The 26,918-nt window shown below is 38.8% G+C and overlaps 1 long non-coding RNA gene across 2 annotated transcripts in view; it reads right to left on the bottom strand.

The window, feature by feature from the left end:
* LOC103459423 (uncharacterized) overlaps positions 1 to 26,918 on the bottom strand; it is a 216,771-nt gene that overhangs the window by 118,770 nt on the left and 71,083 nt on the right. The window contains exon 6 of one of the 2 annotated variants that reach the window (XR_014086095.1): positions 4,810 to 5,655. The exons of the other annotated variant lie outside the window; for it this stretch is intronic. This is a non-coding gene — a long non-coding RNA (uncharacterized LOC103459423). The remainder of the gene's footprint in view (positions 1 to 4,809; positions 5,656 to 26,918) is intronic. 2 annotated transcript variants of the gene reach the window in all.

Below are 26,918 nucleotides of genomic sequence, written 5' to 3'. Positions count from 1 at the left end.
TTTAGGTCTGACTGCAAAAAGGAAAAGATTTAGTGCTTGGCATCGTTGCTGTTGACGCCTTGTCATGTCGTTGATTTACTTGTATGTACACAAGCTAGCCATGAACAGACCAAATAACTCATGCAAATCTCCCACAATCATTCTGGTTTTCCCCTATTCCTCATCTACGTTTGTACACACCTTATTTTATTTGAGCGAGTGTGCGCTTGTGTATGCGAGTCCAAGGGTGGTTTCAGCCTGTAATGGGATTTGGCAGATTATGCTACACTGTTGTAATGTCCATGTTTTACAAATCTCTCCCTCCTCGGAAACCCCGGCGCCAGCAGCCTCGCAGACGATAGGAGATGAGGCAACAGCTATCCCCTTCTTTTTTCCCACCCCCTACTCTTCTGTTCCGACTTCATTTATTTTTGCTTTTCAAACTCCAGGTGTAAACATTTTAATGGAGTTATGATCTGCCTCCACACCGGCTGGCGAAAGAACCCATAGTTGTCCAGCATCCAAATAGGAAAGTGGCAGGCACTAATACATTTTTCAGAAGCCATTCTTTTGCAATTGATATATTATGGGACCATAGCAGCACTCTTATATTTGCACTTTTATGCAGTCCAGAGGAGGTTAATGAGGTTCCATTCACTCTGCACCACCACAGCTCCTGCCAAGTGAATAATTATCGGGATATTTCATTCTAGGTAGAAAACACTCATCTAGTGGCTTGAACACAGCAACTCCACAGTCGCTATCAAATAGGGCAATGCTGTCATCTGTTGTGCTCTGGAAAAGTATTCAAACCCGTTTCACTTTTCACATTTTGTGATATGACGACCACAATTTTCACTGTCTTTATATAGATTAACAAAAAGTTGGGCGTACCTATAGAGTAGAAGGGAAAAGCTGCATGACTTTCCCACATTGCAGGTGTTAGCAATTTAGTTACAGTGAGCACAAAATGCTTTGTGCCCCCTCCCCCCCACGAGCAGATGGGACTTTCTGGTTTAACTGTGCTAGTGTTTCAGTTGAAATATCTGCAATAGAGACGATGGAACTGCAGAGGCATAATACTGGAAAAAAAAAAAAGGCGAATAGAGGCAGAAGTTATTTTTCAAAATAAAAGTGTAAAAAAATACCCCAGAAACATCAGTTAAAATGAGCAACAAGACAGAGAAAAGCCGCATGCAGATCACGAATAGGCAGAAGTTTCAGCCTGTGGCTAAAGGAGGTTCTGGAAACTAAACTTAAGAGGCTGAATAGAATAGAAATCCACGACACACACGTCATGTGTTAATTTGTAAAAAAAAAAAAAAAACGTTTGAAAGCAATGTACATTTTCCTTTTGCACTTAATTATGATCTTCTTAGCTTTTATTTATCACATTAAATCTGAATAAAAATCTTTGGTTATTTTAAAAACAACTTTACTTTTAGATATTTTTTAACTTTTAATTATTTGTATAATGTTTGATTTTAATCATCTTTGTTATCCCTTAAAATCTCCAGAACATGATGGGTTTTTGTTTTTTTTGGGGGGGGGAGTTATTCGTCTCGACTGGTTTAGCTTAGTAAAAACTCAATGGTGGCCAATCCTTCCCAGAATGAAAAAAAAAGACTAAGCAGTTACACAATGTAAATTTAAGAATCTGTTGAGTCTGTCAGCTTGATCAAATGTTAAACCACAGAAGGTTTTTTTTTTCCATTTCCCACTGTTCCACACACATAATGAGCTCTTCTCAACTTTCCAGACCATTATCTGAGCTTGGAACTTTCATAGCAGCCTCTTCTCCAAGCATGATTAATGATGTCTTTCCAAGATTAAACACCAGAAGATACTGAGGCTATTTCTACGCCTGGAGCTTCTTTTTATTGCAAATGTACCTGTGTTTGTATCTCTCTTGTGTTCTGCATAATGTATGCTCAAAGTGTCACCTTTTGTAGCTCGAAAGCATCGACCAAAAAGAGTTCCCAGATACTTCCTTTCATCCCACCACCTGACTTAGCCTCAAATTCTGTTTGCACATGCACACACAGAGAGACGGGTACCGTCTTCCAGGAAGTAGTTTCTAAGGGAAAACTGGCTAAGGATAAAGTACAGCAACATCTGCTCTGGATCACAGTCTCAGCTGGATCTGGGCTACTTGTGCATAAAACCCATTACACAGCTTGTCCTTGCTAAGATAGATTACTACCTGCGCACACAAAACACATTTGCTCCATTTCACACGGATGCGCAGGTGCGCACAGATGCAGGAACATTCTTGAAGGAACCAAAACTGCATCACACTGGGAGGTTCCTGTCCTGCTGACCCCTGCAACCGAGTGAATGCAATTTTTTTAGTTTTCTCAGTTACATTTCACTGAACCCTTGCTGGGTGTCACAGCATAATTCTGTTTAGTCATGCTTCAGCTGGCTGGAAACGACACCAACAACTTGACTATATAGATAGAAGTGTGCTGATACACCCAAGTCTTTTATTTACACTTACACTAAATATTGAGGCATGCGACACACTCAGTTTCTGAAGGAGGAATTTGGAGTGAAGGTTCTCGAAGTCACGTTGCATTTCTTGATTCTTTCTCCTCAGAACTACAAAGAGCTTGAGTAGAAAAGAGCTTCAGTTTTGTAAACACATTGCATTGTATATTACCATTCAAACAGCAGGATTCGCTGCCTATGTTCCTTCTGAAACCCCGAGTACATAATGATTTTTACATACACTGTACAAAATATACAAGGCTATTTTATTCTTACTTAAATCAGAATAAACTTTCCCTGTTTTGTGCAACTTAGTTTCACCTACAGTAGGTCAGAATAATGCAAAAACAAAAACTGTCACTATGTCCTGACAGCATGACATAAGTAATTTGTGAAATAGCAATTATAATTTTCTGCATAAAGCATATGAACATATATCCAACACAAGTTTTTCCTCTTTAAGTTCAAACGTCCAACTGTTTTTGTGAGAATAAAAGCCGAAATGAAGACGCACCAAAGTTTTAGAAGTGGTCAGTTGAAACAAAGTTGCGTTTCATGTGTCGGTTCTTTTCTGCTCTGCTGTCTTTTTCTAGCATTACTGGTTTAGCAGCTGTAAGAAGGAATTCTTCTTACAAATCCTGTTCTGTCCAGATGAAATCCTACTGGATTTTGTTTTGTTTTACACTTCCACACCCTCAGTGTCCCAACTCGAGTCCCGTGATCATTCAGCCGTTACCTGCAGTCCACTATCCACCTTCTGTTTGAGAGGGTGGTGTGAAATATTTGGTGACAAAAGAAAAAAAAAAGGACATTTCTGTTTTTTTACATTTCTATTAACACTATGCAATAAATCCCTACAGGGAAGCATGTTATTCTGGCTTAATGTTTATCATATGTGGTGTCTGTCTTTACAAGCCGCCACATTTTATCCAATTCGCTTATCTAGTTCAGTTATGTAAAGTTTAAAACGTTCATTTTATTGAATCTGTCTGCTCACATTGCTCTCTCCTGTGTCTCCACAGTTTGTCATTGTGTTCATTTGCTCATGTTATCCAATTATCTGTCCTCAGTCAGACTCAGTCTTTCAATCAGTCTTTTCCAAGCCACCAGTCTGCAAGTCAACACAATTAGACCCAGACTCCATTACAGCCTTCTCCTCCAAAGTTCACGGCCTGCTCTCTGCCTGTCACTTAGGAATCTGTTTTTTTTTTTTTTTACGATATACGAGTGTCTGTGTGGCGTTATGTGTATGTGGCCAGTTATGTTAAATGCAACCAGAAGGCATGACCAGAGTTAAGCCACAACTCCACACAGACGTTGTGCTAACTTTCAACACCGTACTTCTTTTTCATTATTCACCCCTGTGCTGTAAGCACTGTTTAATAAATAATCGTACCTTCAGAGTAATGCTCCTGTTTCATTAGCAGCTAGCATTAGTGCTGCAGTGCAGCTGGCTGCTACAGCAAATAAGAAAAGTTATATTTGGTACTTGTAAAAATGTGTTTTAAAACCGTAAAACTCTTATTTTTTTGTTTCAGTAATATTTCTGAAATGACTAGAAGAACATAAAAATATTTTCAGCCATCTGTTAATGCAATGCAAACAAGATAATATAAACTACATGGATTGGCCTCAACCCCTAAGCTCAGTCAAATACAAAAATATTAATGCTGTTGTCATCTTTACTGTATTTTGACCGACACACCACACTGCTTGGAGCTCAATCCTAAGAAGAGTTGTTACTCCTGAAGAGCAGGGGTGACGATTGAGGTTTGAAGGTAGCTGAGGTGTCATCCTCTTAAATTTGACCTGAATCGTTATTGACAGCTAAGGTTTGTGGTTTTTGGGTTGGGTTATGTTCCTAGGGAAAGATTTGGAAAGATCGGGGTGGTGGCATGAATGTGGAGGAGAGCAGAGAAAAGTTAGTTGGTTTAAAAACAGTCAGAACCTTAGCACATCCTCAGGTAAGCCCTCTTCAGTACTCAGTGGTATATATGAAGGATAAATATTGATCTAAGCACAAGGATCCTGCAGAGGTCACAACCATAACTCTCTTACTACCAATAATAAAAAACCCAGAAAGGATCAGAATAAAAGCACAAGAGAAAACCCAAATTATTTCATCAGTAAGTCATAACAAAAAATTGCCCATGGTTGCAGTAGATCCATTTATCCTTTTTGTCCTATTTTTGTATTCATATGTTTTGCTTCGTACACATCTTTTTTTGTAAAATACACAATTACACATACTACAATAACCGAATGCAACAAAATACACTGGAGACATATGACAATTATTAATGCTAATACTATTTTGGTTTTTGTCTTACAAATTCTTACCTGAAATCTTCACTCTCTTTGTTTTATTGTTGTGCCTGGTGCTGTGTCGTTAGGAGTTTTTCCCGTCTGGGCCGCCAAAATAAACCTGCTTGTCTGCTCGGCAACAGGCAGCTTGGGCCGGTGATTCTCCAGGTCGAGTTGGACAGGGATGAAAGCTCGGTGTTTACAGCAAGGAGTGGGACTGAGGGAGACAACAGGTGGGAGGTTTTCTTTTGGGCTATATCTTGGCATGACAGTGTCTGTTTTCACATGTCATTGTGGCATTACATGTGTCTGAGCCGGTGCAGCTCCGCTGGTCTTGCTGTGGCCTCTGCAAGAGGACAGAGGATGTATTTCCTTTTCGCCCCTGATAGGCGGAGACATGTCAAGTTGACAGCAGCAGCAGCAGCCACAGCGAGAGCCTGTTTGTGACTGCACCATTTCACGGCGCAGGGAATGATGGAGCACCGGTGTGTTTCGCCGAAATGCACACAGGAGTGCCTGTCCTCCTGTTTTGGTCTTGCTTTCCTCTTCCCTCCATCCTCTTCTTTTCCCCGCTACTTTAACCGAGACAGGTGTCTTCTGTCCCACCTGGAATCTGTCACAAAAACGTGTGGGGATTCGGCTTCGCTGTCCCCCCAGTAAGCTCTTGTCGATGACGGAGGGAAACTGGCTGAGCAGCTTTACTTTTTTTTTTTTTTCCCCCCCTCTCCACTGGGTCTGACTTTCTGACAAGAGAGAAATGCAACAATGACTGCACTCAAGACCCTTATCAAGGGACGTCGAAACATAAGATGGACAGAATCAGCTTGACACAGGCAGACAGGTAGATAATGAGGATAGATGGTAGCAGGCGGCCGCATCCCCCTATACACGGTGACACGAGAAAAAAAAAAAGAATAATTCACCCCAATCAGGTCACAATAGCTGACAAGCTCTTACACAGTGTTGTTTTCAATCATCAGTCTTGTTTTCTGAACCTCTGTCCCCTCCCCCGTGAGACACCAGTTTGCAACAAAAACACTTCTTGGCAGCCGTATAGTCCTGTATATCGCACCAAAAATAATTTATGAGTGGCAGAAACATTGTGTTGGACCTACAGAGGGAAACGTGTTGCTAAGATGCCCACTTGTTGGTACTGCCACATTGCATCCACCGAGTCGGTTTGTCATTATTAGCCGACTGAGACTCACTCCTGCTGGAAGCGGCGGTGCCAGCCAAGACGAGCTGACAGCCAAGACGCCCTTGTTACAGTAAGCAAGGAAGCTCAGTGGGAACTGATGGAGATGCTACTGGATGCTTGCAAAACGAAGTAATCTTTCAGCTGTTAAATGAATCGGTTAGGTTCAGTGTTCCCTGTCTGAGCTGAGTGGCCTGAATGTGATTTGCATTTGAGGAAAACAAGCCAACTTCTCAAAAAAAAAAAACTTCCACTCCAAGTGGTGATAAGAAACCCCCTTGATGATCTTAAACATCTGTTTGGCCTCTCCTGTTTCTCCTTCCAAAACCCATTCACCTCCCTCTGCCAGTGCACTTAACCACATTTGTACAATCCCCTCAGTCACGATTGCTCTCACACTTCCCAAATGCCTTCAAGATAAAATATTCAGGTTGTGCTCGAGTATCCTCGAGGATGCTATAGCACAGGGATAGTGTGGTGCCTTGTTGGAACCGAGCAAAAAAAAAAATGCTGTGATGTTGGATTAAATGCTTAATCCGAAGTCCCTTGACTCCCTCTCAAAGATCAGTGACCCTGTTGTCATATTCCAGACATACTGTTAGCATATCTCTGCTCCCAGTTTGCTGCTACTTATCTGTGAATTTCCTTTGTTGGGGCATACTTAAATCTTGAAAAGCTACTAGATTTGGGTTATCTTAAGGAGATTCTGTTTAACATAAAATAAAAAAAAGTTCAAAGATAATCAGAAATAAGCACTGTAGTGTTAAAGTGGCTACTGCAGCGGATGTTATGCAAAATTAGGGATATTTTCATGTCAATTTGCATTCGAGGAAATATCACCTTTTAAAATATATCTAAAAAAGTATTTTATTCCTTACAAGAGAAGCTATCAGAGTGTGGCAGTGTGCATGTGTGCAGCAGTTTCTAGAAAAAGTAGCTTTACAACAGTTGGTTACCGTGGACACGCATGAGGCAGGTTGGACAGAAATTGACAATCTCACGCGGTATTGGAGGAAAAGTGAAAAAGATTTCTTCAGACAAATGAATTCACCTTCATTTCTTTGCATATGTGTTTTTTACTTAGATGGCATAAAATGAGAATAACTGGCTTGTTGCACGGTGTAAGAAAGACAATAGTTAACTTATGCAGAAAAAGAAACAACCCCAAAACTAAAGCTGCTGTATTTTTGATTGTGACATCAAGATGATGATCGCTGGTCCCCAATCAGTCTTTAAACTAACCTTACAGAAAAACAAAACTATGAGAAACAGGTGGCCTAAACTTGTTGTTCAATACCGATTTAAAAGAAAAAAACTTTACTGCAGACTGCTGTAGTGCCCCAAGGTACGTTAGTGTCTATTGTTCAGGAAAGACTTTCTTATCTACTGCTTTAGATAAGAAATGTCTTTTATTATATGCAAAGCAATGGAAAAAATTACTTAAGACAATTTTACTTATTCCAGTCCAGCTAATATTTTGTTTATTGCTGAAGGTCATTTTAGAATTGCCATAAATAATTAAAGGTTGAGGAAGAATTACCATATTTCTATTTTTTCTTTTATTCTCCGGGGCATTTTTATATTGCGAGACTACAAGCTTGTGCCCACACACCATATATGGGAGAAAAAAAATATATATATATATATATATATATTTTTTTTTTTTTTCCTCTCTCTCAAGTCTTCCAAGGTCAGCATACTTGTGAAAATAACTGCTGAGTTCCATGACAGCAACTAAGAGTGAGTACGCCGCTATCAACAATTTGGCCTTGTGTTGGCTTTGGCCTCACAAATCATCCTGAGCTGTATTCAACGGAAAATCAGGGAGTGGATGTGCCCTTCTGGATCACACGAGCCCCATTATAGAGCACCACTTCATTCTCCTTCAACAGACATAGGTGATTTATATCTAGACCCTCCCACTATATGGTAATGAAACAATTAGCCAGTGTACACGGTGATTTAGGAGCAATTAATTAGTAGAAAGCAAAGCAGCGTAGCATATGGCTTTTCTCATCATTTCATTTTTATGTCTCCATTTGCATTATGACATGTCCCTATTTGAAAAATAGGAAAGTAACGGGAAAAGTTTTTGATTCTTGACGATTATAACCAGTCATTACAGAATGCCTCTAATTAAACCGTAATTTTAATTGGTAATCTTTTATTTTAATAATAAAAAAACATGAAAACTAATTGCAGACAGCAGGTGGGAAGGTTTGTGATGAGTGTTGTAACTACTAAAGAAAAAAGAAGAACTAGTCTGGAGCAGGAAACAAAGAAATAAGGAATCTCGGGTCAGGCAGAACAGCTGGAAAAACTATCATTTCTACCTAAACCTGAAGCCGTTGTGCAAGGTTGGACGTCACTTTCTGCTTTCAATATCCAACAAAGTGACCAGAAAAACTGATTCAGATTTGCAGTTGAAATAAAAACTTTGTAGCCTAATATCGTTTGATATGTTTATTTTTTGTGTACTTTGGAATCAGAACCCAAAGTGCCATTTGGTGTCCTTATCCGGTTTTAATATATTTTCTTTAGGCCTTGTGTTGTTTGGAAACCCAGCAGTCTGCAGTCTCTGCAGGGACACCTTGCTTTTGTCCTCTGAGGTCACTTAATAAAAGGCAATAATAAGTATGCCCTCAGATCAAATGGAAACACGTTTCTGTGAACACATTATTAAAATTAGCAAAAAGGACTGATTTGAAAGTACCATTCATGAGAGTTTAACAACTTGTCTTTATTACGCAGAAGTTATCAGTGTACGACAGGCATTGATCACATCTTTTGCCATTTTTACACGGTGTAGGTGCTTGTGTTTATTTTCTGGCAAAGGTTTGTTTCTGCTGTATAGTTAAAAAGGCTAATGTCAAATTAGTTTGTGAAAATATATGCGTACACATAACATAAGTAGTACTTGTGTTTAATGCTAACTCAAGGAAAACAAATATTGCAGCTACTTTATTAGGCCATTAATGATTGATTTATGTGTTACATTGATTTAATAGTGTTGAAGGCATTTCTCAAAGAGTTTGACCCATTTTGACATATCTCAAGTTTTTGTGATCTCCAAATTACAAACACATTGCTCCACCACAAAGGTGCTCTGTTAGATTGACATGTAGATACAAGTTTAAGCTTTTTCAAGCTTTGTCATAATGATGTGTTTTTCTGCAGAAAGTCACCATCATAAGGTCGTGTACACCGCCATTATACCAAGATGGACGTAGTCCACAACAATCCCAAAGAATGTTGTGGAGATTCAATGACGCTCAGCTGGTAGCGAGACGTTCCAAAGTGTACCGATGGAATATTTACTACACCTTTTACCAAACCACCCCCACCTGAACCTGTAATGCAAGGCAAAATGAAATGTTTACACCAAGTTATGGCCGTACCATCTGAATTTTGCAGCTGTTCTGCGCCAATTTTGTTGAGCCTGTGTGAACTGTGGTCTCAATTTTCTCTTCTCAGCTGACAATATTGGAACCCAGCGTGATCATCACCTGCTGAGAGTTCCACATCTGGCGTGTTGTTCAGAGATGACGTTCCTTATATCTTGGTGGCTCAAATAACCACTCTTAACACTGCAGGGTTTTTTTGAGCTACTGTTCTCTCTTCCACCAGTTTTTTAAAAATTATTTTTCCTCTAAAAACACCCAGAAGCCAAGTGGTTTCTGAGGGACTCAGACCAGTATGTACAATAAGTTCTAACTTTGCTTTAACATTTAAATAAAAATATAAAAGTAATATAAAAACAATGAAAATTGTTGGAGTATATTTAAATTTTAACGTCAACATGTCTCCAGTGCATCTTTTTGTCATATAGTTACACCATTGCCATTTAAAATTTAAAACATTCCTATATAAGGGACATATTTTTTGATTATTTGTTCCCTCTTTTTAGTTTATTCCAGGAAACTTACAAAAAGGCTTCCAAGCGTATGCAGCAACATGTAATGTGAGCAGGTGTAAAAAGATGACACTAAAATATCACTATCACTATCCCCCCCACTAGCCTTCAAGCACCAAGGTCTTACACTCATGTTGTCACAAGGGACACATGCTTTCAAATATGCAAAGGCTCTCATTCATCTATATTATAAGAGATTTAGGTTTAGCCTAAGGCATAAAACAGAAGCGGTTTTGCTAATTCAACCTATCATGGCTCTTTAACATCAATTTGTCCCTTATCGTTGTCCCTTCTCATGTCTTCGCTGAATCACTCCCTCTTATCTTTTTTTCCCTTTTTCCTCTTATTGTAAGATACGTCTCCCATTTGCCCCGTCTTTATGTTTCTGCCTTGATTTACAACCATCTCTGAGGGAATCCTGCTAATACTGTGGAATTAAGTGTATGTTCCCATTTTATGGTGAACAGTAAAATCAGTTTATCTCAGATATTCGTTTGAGTGAGACTATTTAATAAAACCGTAAATAAGCGGCAAAGCTGAAATTTAGCTGTTAATATGAGTTATTGGAGTGTTACCCAATTAACCCAAGTTTCAAATAACAAAATGAAACAAAATGGATAGCAGTAATTCAGGCCTGATTCCGATGAATTGATCGTTTTTTCAGTGTGGAAATTTAGCTTATACTGAAGCAAAACATTTGCTTTAATGTCTTAGAAAGTTACAAAGGAATCTTACTTTTTCTGGACTTTATCATGATTCCACGTCAATTTTCCTTGCCAGAGTTGGTCAATTTCACAGCAAGGACCTGAACTGAGGCAGCAGTTTTGGGAGCAGCTTTGGTTTGGAGAATAAACCCTGGATACAGTTTGGTGCTCTAACAGCACACTGATCGTAAAAATGCATTAAAAGTGATTTTATGAATGGATTAAAGAAGTGAACTTTAACCTGAACCATACTAATTAATACACGGCATTAAACTTAGTATGTTAAAGTGGTCAAATATCTACCCAGAATTAGTCCAGCATCTTGTCGATGCAAACAAAAACTGGGTTGTGTCTCTGCAGCTTACAAAGGGACATTTGACAAAATACAATTAAATTTTAGTTGCATTTTATATATATATATATATATATTACTTGTATTGCGTTTTAATAGAAGATCTAATGCGTTTTATCTGTGCAAAAAGTAGTTTTTTTTGTTGGTTAAATATTTTTAAAACATTCCAACAATTTCAATTAAATTTAAATGAAAAATTATTTTACTACATAGGCATAAAATATAAAGTTAAACCATATTCAAACATATTGGGATAAATTGAAATGCATCCCAATTCTTGCGTTTCAAATTAATTCAAGTCATTTAATCATTCCACTTCAATGAAAAAGCTCGAATGCCTCAATAAAACCCCAAAATGAATCTGATGTCAATGCCAGTAAGAAATGAATTAAGAGCCTCTGAGTGGGATCGTAACTGTAAATCTCTCGGTAAATCTGTAGAAGAAAGGTTTATTCAGTAGCATTTGAAGTACATTTTGAACGTTTGCATGTGGACACCCTTGAATCTGCGATGTTTATTTAACCAAGCCCTCTCTCACACTTAATATCTAGAGATATTTGTGGATTTTATCAGGGCGCGACATCTAGCACCGCATAAGAAGGTCCCTGGAGCCTCGCGGAGCAAGCTCCAACTCAAGCCATGTGTCACTGTTGCCTCCAAAACATAGAAATTAGCCTTTTTCATCATTACTTTTGGACAAGGTCAACCCGTTGGTAAGGTTTATTGGCCTTAAGGAGACTCACTTGGGTTCTGACAGAACAATTACTCTGTGAAATATGTGTGGGAGGGAGAACATTTACTTGGTCTCTGGTGTGTAGTATCTTCAAAGATGCATTTCTAGTCTTCATCATTGCTTGTGTCATTTCTTGGAATTTAAAGGGGAACTAGTGTTTTGCAAGTGCGAGGTTTATAAGAGGTTAGATCAGGGAATGTTTTTCACCTACCCGTCTCTGTTGATCTGTGTTTACTTGAATGAAGATTTCTTTTTGATAGGATTCAGGGTAATATACACCTACAGTATGCTCACCATCAGTTCTTGTGAAAGTACTCACAATATAGATTATATTTAAAAACAGCACTGTTCTTTGGTGAAATTATTATATTAAAGAGGTTTTTTTTATATCTTCCTATGTGACTTTGTTTGAAACTATCTGCCAGGACAACTTCTTCAATGCTTTTTTGTTGGTTTTTTTTCATAAAAACATTACCCTAAAGTTGGTTTTGCATAAATGAAAGCGATAAAATTTTAGTGTCACCTATTAAAACAACTCTTTGGAATATGAATTTTATCGATAGCATTAAAATAACAGCCAATGTTCCTGGAAATAAAATCCCCATCTCCCCGTCTGTCTATAGTTACTTAAAAACATAAAAACATAAAGATAAAAGAGGAAGAGCACTGCAAATGCCAACGCATCCGACGCTTTACACTTCAGACCCGAACCGATAGAAAGTCCCTCCAGCAAGTTTTGGGTCTTTCTCAAGTGTCCTCCTAGTGGGACGTTTACAGAAAACCTTCAAATGGAGGCAACCCAGTAGGCAACCTGATCAATTGCCCGAGCCATGATAGCTGATCGTTTTCAATGCATAGCAGCAGGGGCTGCACTTAATGATGGAGCAGCTCTCATTACCTGCACCACGTCTCTTTGTATCCATTTTTATACATGCATTTTCAACAACTAACTTTCTCATTTTCTATGTCACAATCTTCTTTCAGGCTTAAGTACTACCGTCCTTGCTTGTGGGAGGAGTAAACTTTGAATTAACAACTCAAGCTTTATATAGATATTCTAGATTTTGGTAGTGTTAGGAAAAATGCATTTCGTCTTATAAAACACTTTACATGACAAAGTCATTACATGACACATGATGCAAACAAAAACTGAATCCCAATCTACCTTAACTTTACCCTATAACAACTGAATATCCTCACTAGCAGTTGCAGTTTTTTGGCTGATCCACCGATTACTGATTTTAAAAAAGCCTGACCTGCCGACTCCGATTTTGGCCGATACCATGTCATTGTCTGAAATGTTGCTAAATATAGCAAGAAAGTTGCTGACTTGGCAACAGTGGGGGTGACTACTGTTAACTGCAAACATGCAGACATGATCTGGTGAGCCAATCTGTCAGTCAAACCTCTCTCAAGGGACAGCAAAAGAGGACAGTGGTTGACCTTTAGGCCTTAATTGTACCCCAAATGTAGGTAAAACTGGGGTACAAGAGCAGATTCAAATGTAAATATTGGTCGATCACCAATTTCCCAAAATTAAGGAAATCGGCACTGATAAATCGGTTTACCTCTCGTAATCACAGTAAGACAAAGGATTTTATTGTCATTTGTTAGAAATCTGAATGTAGACCTGCTTGATTGAAAAGCAGGACTATGAATTGGACTCAAACTCTTAAATTACTTACACATCATCTTTACTTAAGGTAGATAATCACATAATTCATAACCAGCAAATAATATATAGGTAAAGAACTTTTCATGGGTACCAGCCACGACTTTATTGTTACTGCTAGAAAATGTTAACAACTGTAAAAATTAAACTCCATTCCTCACAATATTGTGCCTGCAACGCGCCATCTTTGTGCTACGAGCCACTCAGTCACAGAAGTGCTGTTGCTGTGTGAGAACGCAACTTTGGTTGGAAAATCATTCCAAACTGATGGTTCTTCTTTTATATATATAAACTGAACTTTGTCCTTTGTCAAACAAGATGCTTGGATGCTTTCTAGCATGAAGGCAAAAATCTGGGCAGCCTATGCAGCTCAGATTTTTAATGACATTTAGTCAAAAAGTGCATGAAGTTTCCTCCTACCAGCACAGTAAAAACCTGCTATGGCAGTATATTTACCACAATTTTCTCAATCGATTTTCTTGCTATTAAATAGTAAGTATTTTTTTCTACACAATGAAGGAAGGTGTCTTTGTTGCGTCACTTTTGTTTTTGCTTTCTGTAACGTATTATTACAAACTTTTCAGCGACCATATGAAGTCTAAGCTTAGTACAAATTTGGAATACTTTTAAATCAGGCAGTTTTGTTTGGTGTAAAACTAGAATAAATACGTATATCTAAATCAAGACAATATTTAGCCTCAACTTTGACTCACGTTTAAGTCAAGTTTAGCCTGAACATTGGACATCAGATCTACTAATTATTGTGGAAACTATGAGTAATCAATGTAAACTTCTTAAGGAGAGCAATGAATTGTGAAAAATCTGCATGTACAGGTATAATAACTTAGCTTTACTCTACATCTAAAACGGCAGCAGTACAGATTTATTTCCACATTGTACAACCTTTGTTAGCTGCATTTTTGCAATAAATGCGTCCACAGCTTATTCTTGACACTGCAAACAAAATGCATTTCCAAGCTCTTTGCAAGACTTCAGACAATTATGTAGAAATGTGTAGAATGAGATACGATGTGGTCTTTTATTTTCTGTAAGGCGCAATTTCACCAGCTGGCAGTGCATAAAATAATGATTCACGAAGCTTTTATTTTGGAAAAAAAAAAGCTTGTCAAAATCGTGTTTTTCTCAGAACTGAAGATACAGCTCAGTCAATTTCAGTTTCAGTTAGAAATGCAAAATACTTTGTGACTGCAATTTACCTAACATCACCATCTGTTAAACTGGCCTTTCTGGACCCTCATGGTGCTCATAAGGAACATAAACAGGCTGCCATTCAAAATGCAAATTTATTTATTTATTTATTTATTTTAAACTTGATTTTTTTTTTATGTAATGCAATTAAACCCCTTAATGTCGAATTGCAATGTCCCCACTGAAATTTAGTCACATTTAAGGTGATATTGCACATGGCGGACCAGACTGTTTTCTGATTTATCTTCTGCCTCAGAGCAGAGCAGTCATTCAGCTCTGTTGATTGCACAACAATAAGGCAAATATATATATATTTTTTATAAATATATTCTGAATTCTTCTTGCATGTTTTGCTGCTGCTCTGCTTCCCACTAAGCGTAAGGCGTGCCCTTTTGAAACAACACAGACTTCAATAACTGCTGTTATTTAAAGCAACATTTTCCTAAAGGCAGCATGCATTCAACAAAGCATTAACTGATCAAACAAGGCACTGTGATGTTTGCTTTGTAGGAAAATTAACCCAAAGCGAGTTACAGACCCCACACTCGTTTATCATCATCATTTAGTTTCCATTTCCAGCGCCGAGCTCAACACTGAACACAAAACGCAACGGACTTTCCACCCATCTCTAGTCTGTTCATTATGAGATGCGCATATCAGTAAATCTGCCTCTTACTGTATTTATCTTCAAGTGTCAGAGATGAGCATGCACGCTGTCACTCATTCCTAACATTTCTCTGTTCATCATCCTCTGTTCTCTCTGTGTACAGCACACGAGGGCGCATCGAGTTCCCCCGAGGGTTTGGATCACATATCATCATGTTCACTGAGCCTCAGCACTCCACTTCATGAAAGACTCCAGTTTTGTTCCAGCATGTCACAATCCTTGTTTACTGGGATCTGCCTTCCCTTGCAATTTCACGGAGGATTCCACAGTCAGTTCAAGTCTCTGTGTTGTTCGGCTGAACGTGTATCCGAGAGCTAGCATGAGCGCCGGCGTTGTTACCTTTCCGCAGCTTTGTAGCACGTCAGTATGCGTGTGTGATTATGCATATGAGAAGTTATCGCAGCTAGAGTCGGCTTGTGTAAACAGTCACACTGCTCAGCATTTTTATTTAGTAGGATTTTATGGGACCAACCAACACACCAGGTGTCCCATGAAATGAAAGGAAAAGGACAGGTTATGATGTTGCTATCCACGTGTAGCAGAGATTTCTAACTCTCCTGTGGTCTTAACGGGTTCATTTGGACCCCACAAGCTTTTTACCTTGTGCACGGTCCGGCGTGGTCATACCGACCCCACGTGCGCTTTTACAACGTTTTTATCTTTTTGTCTTTTATTGTTTAAGTTAGTGACAGTCTGATGGGACAACCTCTTCCACCTCCCAGCTGTCCGATCATAACATCTGCCGCACTCCTTCAAATGTCCTCCCGCAGTCTGAGCATCGTGCTAAGACTGCGGGAGTATTAATCACCCTGCTTTACTTTTAATCCTTTAAATAAATTCCAGCATAACAAACTGCATATTTAACTACTTTCTAAATCTATATAACATGTGGGCAAAGGATACAATGAAATTAACTTCGAAAATTTGTTGTCAAAACTACTCTCCGTCCAATATAACAGCGCTAAAGTTATATTGTAGGGAAGAATGGGTAAAAAATGAATCTCCGAACTAAATGTATAATGTAGAATTCCAATAGTATGCTGAAGTTACTGGTTGCAGTTGGAAAAAAATAATGAATGAATATCACAAAGGCATTATTTGTGCTCGCATGTCTATTTATATTCCTTAGGAAGAGAAACTTAGGTAAACACACAGATGGTGTTAAGGTATATTATAACTACAGCTGCCCAGGGGAAGACTGAACATCAACACCATCAGGCCCTTGCATCACTACCAAGTGAGACAAAACGAAACGGGTTTCAAACCAGCAACCCACCGGTTACAGAAAGAGTCACTCTCTTAAGAGGGAAAATTGTTTAATGTTTAATTTGGATTAATTAATGGCCTTATTTCATAGGGCTGCAAATGATCTTTTAGAATGCAATGAAAAAATATATATATATAAAAAAAAATGGAGTATTGTAATTTGAGTTGGTTACTTCCATTGTCTTTGAAGTTAAGTCTTTGAAGTTTTGGTAAGACGCAAAAAAAAGGAGAAACAGACTTGAAAGAGGATGAAACTGGAAGGACAGAAAAGGGAAGAACGAGCGGAAAGATTGAAAACGACTGCAGGAGGATGAGGATGAAACAAGGTGCACTAGAGTAACAAATGCTTGCAGACAGTAGCGGTGATGGCGTCTCGAGATAACAGATACAGTTTTAAACACGGTGCTTGAAAGCTGGCGAAAAAGATATGGAGACAATAATATGATTGGAGATCCAATTAACATTTCAAAAGATACTGAAGCAGGATGTGATGTTTGCAGCAGCAAACTTCCAAAGGTCTCATTTCATAATGATGTGTTATTGCCCTTTTTTTCTTTTTTTTTTTTTTTTAAATTACAACAATAACCTGATCTGCTGTTCAGCTCAGCAAAAAGGGCAGAGAAGAGAGAACATTTTTGGACACAGTGCCATGTAGGTCTAATTAACCCTGTGTCGCTATGAATGCTACATTCTCAGACAGCACCTTCTGACTTCCTAAGTAATTACTGTACCATAGAAGTGAATAATTTGAAAAGATTTTGGGCAGTAATTAACTTTGTGTGATCAAACACCATCCTGCTCTACTTCAGATAGTCGGTTCCAACTAAGGCTGCTACCTGTGCCTGGCCATCAAACTAAGCCACCTCGTATAATGAGAACATGTCTGCTTTCTGGCCTCATAATTTCCACTAAATGTTACAGGAAGCTTCAGAAAAGTGACATGCAAAACGCTATGCAAAACTTGACGACAGGTAATTTGTTCATGTTAATTTCTTCTTAGTTGCCCATGTGCATGGCAGAATCACAGCACAGCAGAGCATCTGTAGGATGGGGTGCTATATGTGGAGCTAATGTTGGAATTAAAATCAGAGGATTCTCTCCAACAGGAGCTTTTTTTTGTTTTCTCTGGCAAAAAATGCCAATATTTGTATCAGAAACACTGGTTTGATGGTAAGCAGTACGAGTGTGGTGATGCCTCGTCGCATGAGAACTCATGTTTTCAGTTTATAATATGACTGATTAAGTAACTGTGTGTGCATACTGTTACAGAAGTAGCTTTTGTAATCCCAATTAATCTAAAACAGGAAAGGTTTTGTCTAGCCAGGTCTTTATGTAAACAAATATCTCTGCCACATTGGTTAAAAAAAATATTGTGGACATCGGATCGGTTTAAGAAAACTTTTCATCCACCTGAATCTACACAAATCAGCGTTGTTTTAAACATGTCAAATGCAAATATGATTGTAGGTTTCAGGAGAATTGGGAATATGACAAAAAGTGTTTTCATCATAGAAGAAGTAGTAGCGGTGGAGGAGTATAAATATCCAGACAACTGACTGGACTGGAGACACAACAGTTGCACAAAATATTCATAGGCACTTGTTCCTCCTTTGCTTACAAGAAGGAACAGAGTAACTTATTGAGCAGTTTTGGTCTCTGATCTTTGCAGCAAAATGCTGCAGATCTTTGAGAAATCTGCGGTGCCAAGTGCAATCTCTTCTGAAATCATTTGTACCAACATCAGATCTAGTGATAGAAAAACCCAAGCGGGTAAAGAAGGCAGGCTGTGTTCTGTTGCCTTCCCCGGGACTTCTAGAGACGACTGTGCAAAACAGGGGGTTATTCATAAAACAGAAGAACACTACGGACCACTCTGTGCATCCTCTTTTTGAAACAACAGTGTTTTCAGCAAGCGGCTTCTTTAGATCTGCTGCATTTCTGAGCTCCACACACAGCCATCACACCATCTGCACCACCTCTTTGAAGATACTTGTATAATATGAGTTACAACATTAAATTTCTCCTTGAGATTAATATGGTGTTTGTGAATTCAATTGCGAATGCCATATAGAAAGACATCAATCAGTCCTTTATGAATGGAGTTACTATATATTATATGGTAGCACAAGGATAAAACAATATCAGCTGGTTAATTTGTTGGGCTACTTTCTCAGATAGAATAGATGGTCCTTCAACAACACCAGATCATTATAAATAAGATGCTTTTTATGTGTTGAGATAGGACATTCTTTTAAAATAGTTTTTTGGGTCCTAAACACAGCATAATTGCTTTAGCAAAATATTCACATGCACTTATTAACCAGAATGAGCTTCAGAGAAGAAAGCCTCTCACATAAAGAATGGATTTAATGACTTAACTACATCCTTTGTACTAGCATCTTCATATTTAAAAGAATAAACACAAACGGATGATAGATAAAAGAAGCCCTCCGTCCCACTTTATTGCTAAATGCAATGCGAGATATAATTTCGGGGAGGGGGAAAAAAAGTGTGAAGTCGGTGTCAGTTTATGAGACTCAACATTTCTAAAGGAATTTGGGGGTTGGTGGGGTGCAGAGAGCAAAGGAAAAGCTGACAGTCAGAAAATGGAAAGCGTAGGATTTAGAAAGACAGAGAAAAAAGATAAATACAAGGCATGTGCTGACTGAGACACAGAATGTGCTGGAGTATCCAGAAATCAGCTTTTTTTTCCTAAACCCTTGCCCACCCCTCACCCTCACACACACACGCACACATACTCTCCGTTATCTTGACATGGCTGAAAAAAGGAAAGCAGGAGATTTGTTATGTAATCCTGTGTCTCAGCTGCTCACTACTTTTATATTTAGCTGAGGTCTTGTCTGTAAACTCAATCAGGTGGGCTTGTGCTCCTGCTCTCTGTTTTTGTCTGGTGATTTTTATTGCTAGTAATAAGTTGCACCTGAAGAGCCACAGCACCATCTGTTGACTGAACAGAGAACAGCAGCAGAGACATTGGATTGTGCACCAAAACAAGATTTTCAGAAACTCTCGGATGCCGATTGGGTGTAATAATAAAAATGGAGGAAAGTTTAACACTTAACCTTGATCGTAAAGCTTAATATAAAAGATTTATGTTCTTCATTTCATATTTAATGTGCTGAAGTGCATTCAGTTCTTCTCCAAATTCGGTTTCTAATCCGGGAATCTATTACCAATGTCTCATTTGCTGTGTCATTGCTGCCAGAGTCTATCCCTCTAATCTCAATCTTTCTATCATTTATCTCCCTATCTCATCTTCTGCTCCCTGTGGGCACTGACAGCATGAAGCTTTTATCAGGGGACAGAACTGACAGTCTGCGAGGATAAGCCGGCTATTCCAGAAACACGTTGATGAATTATTTTCAGTCAACTCGTGAAAATCAGTCATTGGATATCATACAGTGAGTGGTTGAAAACAAGTGCAGTAAATAAAAACAAGTTACAAATTTTGAATTGCTTCTGTGTCGCATTAGTTGTTTTTTTCTTTGCCCTAAACCTACAGATATGTGCTTGTACCATAAAACCGTTGCTGCAATAGCAGGTCTTTAAGACAGATATTCTCTTTATTCTATTTTTTCATTTTAATCTTTCAGGTCATCAAATAAATAAAGATATTCTGAGTAAATACAAAAAGGAGTTTCCACATCATTAGATCTTTTGATACCAGAATCGGTTTCGGAGACGAAGTGGAATTTATGGGAGCGACAAACTAACATATCAGTTTGTAGGTTCGTACTTTAACGTAACTTTATACAAAAAGGAGTTGATTTTATAAAACATGCAGTAATATTTTTTGGCTGCAGCAAGAGCTGCAAATTAACAGTGCAAAAGAGACATTTTGTGCAGAAAAATAAGCTACATAATAAACTGAATGTTCCGTCGGCCATCTCTGAAAATGGCATTTTCTAAGCAATAAGCCTCACTCCACCAACTTTATCTTTTGAATCTCCCTGGGTTAGAGTGAAATCTGTGAAAATAAAACTTAAAATAAAACAAACTACTGCGCTCAGTTCAAGGAGTGTTTTTCAATTAGAGCTTGCAGTCCTTTCTGAAAGTTTGTGAAGCGTTCATTGTGAAACCTTTCCCAAGAAAGAAGTAAACATTTAAAAGTAACAGACAGAATATACGTCTGACTAAAAGAAAAAAACGGTTGCCGTTTATATATTTAAAAAAAAATTCTTGGAACAAAAAAAAATGTTCCAAGAAACATTTTTCTTGGAACGTCTATACTGACATTCTTCACATGTCAATATAGACGCATCACAGCCTTAACAATTAGTTGTTTTTTTCTACTTGTATGGTGTTTTTATTTTAGGAATAAAAACACCATACAAGTCTGTCCTTATTCTTTCTGTCCTCATATAAAGGTCTGTGCAATATCCTTTCAGGTCATTTAGGTGGGTATTCAACTCATTTAGCCCATGAACGGCCCCACTTCTTTAGATTTTCTGCCTTGTTACACTCTTGTTCCACCATCCAGAGTCTCCATTTTTGTACAGAAAAACTATAAAAGCCTTTTTTTTCTGCTCGTCACTGCAGAGGTTGCGGATAAGCTTGTTTTGTGCCACAAATCAGATTTTAATGACTGAAATATGCATGTCAAGGTTTCTCCCCCTTGCCTGCTACCTAGTCCAACCTGAACATCTTCCATCTTTGTACTGGGTCTAGGTTTAAAAGGCTTCCGATTATCTATTAACCACCATCTAATTGGCACAGAATTAGTTGTGCTGGAGCACGTCAAAACTTTGCAGGACAGTGGGCCTTGAGAACCACAGTTGAGGGTGGCCATGTTGCGCTATTATTTGAGTAGCATAGGAGAAAAAAAAACTTGCTCAATGTTGCTGAAACTCAGCAACGCCATAGTGTCCAATACTTAAAAACCAGCAGCCACTCAGAATAAGAAGATTAAAACACCAAAAGGGCACAGAGAAAATAAAAGTCTCTTAAATATAAAGCAAAGTCCAGCATTAAAACAGCATGATTCTGCCATCCTCCCTTGGGTGTGCATCACCTCTCAACCAACAATCCAGCTCATTTCAGTCTGCCTCTGGCTTCTCTCCCAAGCCTCTCTCCATCCCGTCTTTGTGGCCGGTCTGGACAAATCCACACCGTCCAGCATACGTGCATACCACCGGTTGAGTACTGCACTTCAGATTGTGGGAGTATTTTCTGTGGCTAAGCAACAGGCCTCGCTATTTGCAGTCTTCCCAGGGTCACCTCTTCCTCATCTCTGAAATGATACTTCCTCGCCCTGCCTCTGCTACTAATATTTTCTGTTCCCTTCCCGTTCTGGCGGTTTGTCTCAGTCTGCTGACCAGCTTGTTCCCGGCTGCTGGGCTTGCCGTTTTTTTCCCCGTCTGACCGCCCCGTCTGCTGGCCCCAGCTTCTGGCTGCAGCTGCTGGAACCGGCCAGCAGCCCTCGCAGCCCCTGCTGCCCTCCTTTCGCTCTGAACACTGGAACTGGCCAACTGCCTCTTTTGGTCCGTCTCTATCAGCCCTTGTCAAGGCTTGTCAATCTGCCCTTTTTATTTCCGGTTTCTCCTGCTTTCCGCTACAGCTGATGGAAGACACCGGTGCAGTCAGTAAGTGGAAGCCCCAGGCTTGGGCGGTGCAAGACAGAACAACATAAACATCCAACACAGCTCTAGGTTTGTGCTGAAGTCTTTTTGTGTTTAGGTTGGAGAGACCTCTTCCAGTCATACCAACCTCTCAATGTATTTCAGCATTTACACAATGGGGTTAAAAATCTTGCCCCAGAATATGTAGATATGTGGTGTCACTCACAATACTCTGACTGCAAGAGGACTATTCTTTCCAGGGAGTAACACCCACTCCAAAAAGACTCTTGTTGGAATTGGGATGCTAGTCTCAGTTCCAGACCCACTTCCTCGATGACGCAATCTCCAAAAAGCACAAAACAATACGTGAATAAATAGAGAACTTTGTTCATGTCATTATTGTGTTTTGCATCACAACTTTCCATAATATCACATTTTAACTTACTAATTCACATCTTCACACATGAGGCAACAGGATCTCACCCGCCATTGCAACAATTGATTAGAGTGCACCGGTGCAGAAACAGGCATGCTTAAGAAGTGAATACGGACCAATAATTGGCAACAAGTATCAGTGGAATTATTCTATCAAGGGCTGCAATGGATTTCTGCCTTTTCCCCAGAAAGGCAGGAGATTTCAAACTGTGTCAAATATTGAGGCTGACACAGATGCTCTTATTGTCTCTGCCACTTATTAGAAGCCCTGCCGTTCCCATTTGTTTTTTGGATTTAAGCAATCATGTCCTCTGCAAGCTGAGGAGGCCATATGCCAAGGCTGAGATGCAGGATAGGAGAAACAGGATTATCAGAATCTGTTCAGTTTGTTTCCTTTGTGTTGACAAAGAAAAATCTTGAAACTGAATGACACTCAAAATAATTGATCTTATTGGGATTGTGTCCGATATGCTGTTCTTAAGACTGGAGCTTCATCTCACTGGAATAATAATGTCCACAACCTATACAAAGAAAATGTATAGTTGTTTTCCTTTTTTGCCATTATTTATTAGTGTATTTATGGATGGTGCTGTCTGACCCATTAGGTTATATGTTGTTAATTTTGAATGATGTTTGATTATTTCGACACTTCTCCATTTTGACAGAACCTAAGCCACAATCTGGATAATGATGCGTTTGTTCTGAAACACACACACATGCGCACAGGTATAATTATGTTATGTGCATTACAGCTTGTGTTTTGTGGAACACATTCAACAACTTTGAATTTTTGGGTAAAAATGCAGGTAACACCTCTTACTTTTTTGTCATACCACTGCAACTGAAAATGGTTTTCCAAACATTTTCTAAATACAACTCGTATTATGCTGCACTATGTTGTGTAATGTACCAGTCATGCAAGCAAAAAGTAAAGGGAAACTCTGTGGTGTGTCTGCTAAATTGAAAAATGTCAGTTGTCGCCTTCAAGTGACAAGTTTCAGTGTGATGAGACAGATTGGATGGTTTTATCTGAAGCACTGACACTTCTGAATGAACCAAACAAACAGAATTGTTGGATGAGCTGCTTTGATCATTGGCCGCCAAAGAGTGTTGCCTCACAGGCCTGGATCGTCAGATAAAGTGTGTCCTATGATATAAGAAATAAGCCATAATATTAATGATATCTGCAAGGTTTTGGGAAAGTCTATAGGTAAGTTGCAGATCCTTCATCAAGCATTACAAAATAGCATACACGGAAATCAAGAATGTCAAGCAGAATTGGTTTGGCTTACCGACCCATACCTGAGCAGTAACAATAAAAACAGTATCATGCTTAAGCTCATCATGCAAAGTGACACAAAGCATCACACGCTGTGGATGTTGCTCCAGTTTGGGGACACAACTCTAAATAGTTGATCCAAAACAGATAACAGACTGAGGGGAAAAAAAGAAAATTAGTGAGGAGTTCAGACTGCAACTTGATTGCAGTGCATATGTGTCAGTCTCTCATAGAAAGCCCCCAGCATTGTAGCCATGGCTACAAGATGACAAAGTAGCAGGCAATGCAACAGTCTGATAGTGTGCATGAGTCTCGGAGAGAAGCGTGACTTCAGACTTTAGTGCCTCAGAGTGAATATTTACCAGTGATTCATACATAACCCCACCATCATTTTAATTTACAAGGAAATTGTTCTTGAGTTGGGCGCCGATATAGGTAAATTATTGGGCTTATACAGCAAGATCATTGTGAGAATATCTCCCTGATGCACAGACCATTGTGGGGCACATCCCTAAGAAAGTAGTCAGGAGAAACGTTATTATGACTACCTTCACTTCCTTCACGCTGAATGAGGTTTTAAAAGTTTTTATCTATTCACGTTCTAAAATATTTTGTTTGACATGGAAAGTTAAGAACCATCTTAAATTTGCGTGAAGGGGGCCCAAGTTGCAGTTGTGTAGCTGACATATGAATACTCACATAATGTAGGAAATAAATCCACATTTAAGGTCAAGTTAAAAGATACTCCTGCTGCAAAAATAGAGGAAATTAATCCAAAAAAACTTTTGTTTGTTTTTTGTGTTTGTTTTTAGCCATTATGTCCAGATTAATCACTTAGCGTTTCATTTTTTCTGCTAATGTGTCTTTGCAACGACAGACTAAAACTTTTTAATATTCTATTAAAAACCATATCTAAAATCTGGCGATGAAATTACGCATAAAACAAGGACAATGATGCCTCAGTAACACTATGTTCAAATGCAGTCTCACGTATCTAATCTAGTCACCTCAGTGAGTGTGGGTTTCTGTGTGAAATTGTGAATTTGTCTGCATTGCCCAAAGCCACTAATAATCTTTCCTGTCCCAAATGCCATATGATCCCGAGACTCCAACGTGAAAGGGCAACACCTTCCTTTCGTCCTTTTCTCAGAGGAATGCACACACGCCATCAGTAGCACATGAATATAACTCCTCCGTGTCGGTTAGAAAGACCAAGATTTGCCATATGTGAAATGAAAAAGATTTTTTTTTTAAATTGCTAACGTTCATCATATGATATTTAATAAACATAAAACGAACTCCTGTTTTATGTAGAATGGAAAATGCTGTTTTTGGAGTTGTGAAATGCAGCTTGCGTGAATCTGAAAATGGGGAATCTTTGTGTTGAAAATTATATTATATATATATATATAGTGTAATGCTAAAACAGAAAATTGACATTATGTATTGTAAATTATCTTTTGCAACGAAAAGCAGGATGCAGTAAAGTCTGAATGATGATTGTGTGAATGATTGAAATATATACTCATACACACCTATACTCATATACACATTAGGTGTGTATATACTCATACACACCTAATGGCTGTGATGAATAAATAACACATACCAAGTGTCATATCGGAAGCACTTTGCTGCCATCTAGTGGTAGGAGTAACACCCACTTATACCAACTTTAGCTAATTTGTGTCTGAATTTCTAAAATGAATATTTGCTGCAGTCAAATAATATTCAAATTAATGTAGAAACTGTTTGAAGGAAAAACACAAAAATAACAGAAATGTTTTGTTGTAAAGCCTTGTTGCTGAAATGTCCTACACCAGTAAACTTGACTTGACTGACTTGATTTGACATAAACAACGGGTTGATGGTAAGGTTGAGGTTGATGTATTTCGAGGGCATACACATCCTTGCAAAGCGAGAAGGAACTGGTCTCTCGTCTTTGCCTTAATCTGAATAAACCCTTTTGATTTGTCTCAAACACGATTTCTTATCTCATCAACTCAACAGAATTAATCCCTAATGTCTGCACATGCTGCAAATCCCCGACTAAAACACCAAACAGATTATGTGTTTTGTCACATTTTATGCCATTCAATCATTGTCCAAATCACATACACTGGAAGACGGGGGATTACATAAAAGTTTGATGATTCATCCACTGCATTCTACATGAATCAGTCTCAGGGGCGCAAAAGTGTAACGGCGGATACAAATCAGCGTTCAGACGACATGCTGCCCGGAGTGTGTGGTCAAGACCCAGCCTAACGGCGAGCAATTACAGCAATGATCAGCTGATGACAGGTTGACGGTCACTCATCGTGATTAGGGTTTGCCCTCCGTATAACAAGTGTAATGTACAGGTCTTTAATATTTATCATCCCTAACCCACAGAGAGTAATGGAGACTCCTGTATTTTCTGTGAAATGTAAGGGAAGTGACTACAATAATAATTTGTAGCTTAACACTATATTACCAACACGTTGGTTTGATTCAGGCTCTCAACAATGACATAAATGAGGTCAACACACCTAATCATGCCGAGTATCACACAAATCTCCTGCTACAAGAAGAATATCCAGCTGTATTGCAATAAAATGTGGCAGCAGAATTTAGTTATCTTTAATAATTTAGGGGAACATATAACTTTCTCCGGGAGGCATTTTTTATTTATCCAAAAGTTCTGTTTTGTGCAGTATACTGTATAAAGCACTTCTAACAAGTTCAACAACAAAAGTGTGGGGGGTAAAACTGGAGGATAGAGACGATGCTCTCAGCATGATTATCCCTTGTACTTAATTATCACGCAGCTGGTGCAAACACTTAACCACAGTGGGGAAAGTGTTGATTTAATTCCAGGGAAATCAGCATCAACACTCATAATCCGTTCCCGACAAGCCATCGCCGAGAAGGATGAAAGCGCCATGTGCCAATTCAGGCTCAACTTTCTTCTTTTTCAGGTGAGTGCTCAACATGAGTACTTCTCTTTCCTAATTTGCATCTCTCGCTCTCGTGAAACCAAGCACAGAGAGGGGTTATGTGAGCCACGCTCTCACTGCTGATTGGCTCTTTACATCTGTTGGGAAGGCTTAGCAAACAATGATTTACTGCTATACGTCATAATATTTATATGATTGGGAG

This window comes from Poecilia reticulata, chromosome 23 (genome assembly GCF_904066995.2).
Source record: "Poecilia reticulata chromosome 23, P_reticulata-male-v2, whole genome shotgun sequence".
Lineage (NCBI taxonomy): Eukaryota > Metazoa > Chordata > Actinopteri > Cyprinodontiformes > Poeciliidae > Poecilia > Poecilia reticulata.
This window is presented reverse-complemented; position numbering and strand designations above follow the sequence as displayed.